At 39.5% G+C, this 1052-nt stretch overlaps 1 pseudogene; it reads left to right on the top strand.

The window, feature by feature from the left end:
* Nucleotides 1-291, top strand: LOC113876068 (annotated as a pseudogene).
* The last annotated feature ends 761 nt before the right edge of the window (nucleotides 292-1052 follow it).

Raw genomic sequence — 1052 nt, forward strand, 5'->3', positions numbered from 1 at the left:
TTTACCTCGTTGCAGCCGAGAAAGCAACATGGGTCACCAGCAGCTGTACTGGAGCCATCCGAGAAAATTCCGCCAGGGTTCTCGCTCTAGCCGGGTCTGCTCAAACCGGCACGGTCTGATCCGGAAATGCGGCCTCAATATGTGCCGCCAGTGTTTCCGCCAGTATACGAAGGACATTGGCTTCATTAAGTTGGACTAACCGAACTTGCTTAGATGGCTCATCCAGCACATCAACCTTAGGCAGAAATAATACTAGCTCTTTGTATATAAAATAAAAGTTTTCAAAACTTCAAAAAAAAAAAAAAAAAAGAAAGAAAGAAAAAAGAAAAAGAAATCTTCTTTGTTACTTTGGTTAAGTGAATATATTGTTTCCCAGTGATCAATATGATTTATCTGACTGAGTGTTATAATCCCTTTTGATATTTGTTGATAAAACTTCCTAAATAACTTGGCGTCTAGCTGACTTTGGAATGCTTCAGAGGGCCCCTGAGACGTCCCAGGGAGCTATTAAACTACCTGGGTTCATTGGACATGTTAAATTACACGGGAAGTCCTGTTGAAGGGGTGATAAATCTTCTCAGATTGTGCTGTACGGTGGATGTTACTAATATAGATATCTTAAAATTATGTGAGTTCATATAGATCTGATACGCCCTAATAAAATGTGGTCAACTATGATTCTCCTTATCCTGTGAAAGTGTTACAAGTCACAGCAATGACCAGGCTACATTGTCAGTTGCAGTTTAATCAGAATTAAACATGGAAAAAGCAAGAGAGTTTCAGAAAAACATCTATTTCTGCTTTATTGACTATGCCAAAACCTTTGACTGTGTGGATCACAATAAACTGTGGAAAATTCTGAAAGAGATGGGAATACCAGACCACCTGACCTGCTCTTGAGAAATTTGATTGCAGGTCAAGAAGCAACAGTTAGAACTGGACATGGAACAACAGACTGGTTCCAAATAGGAAAACGAGTATGTCAAGGCTGTATATTGTCACCCTGTTTATTTAACTTATATGCAGAGTACATCATGAGAAACGCTGGACTG

This window comes from Bos indicus x Bos taurus, chromosome 18 (assembly GCF_003369695.1).
Source record: "Bos indicus x Bos taurus breed Angus x Brahman F1 hybrid chromosome 18, Bos_hybrid_MaternalHap_v2.0, whole genome shotgun sequence".
NCBI lineage: Eukaryota > Metazoa > Chordata > Mammalia > Artiodactyla > Bovidae > Bos > Bos indicus x Bos taurus.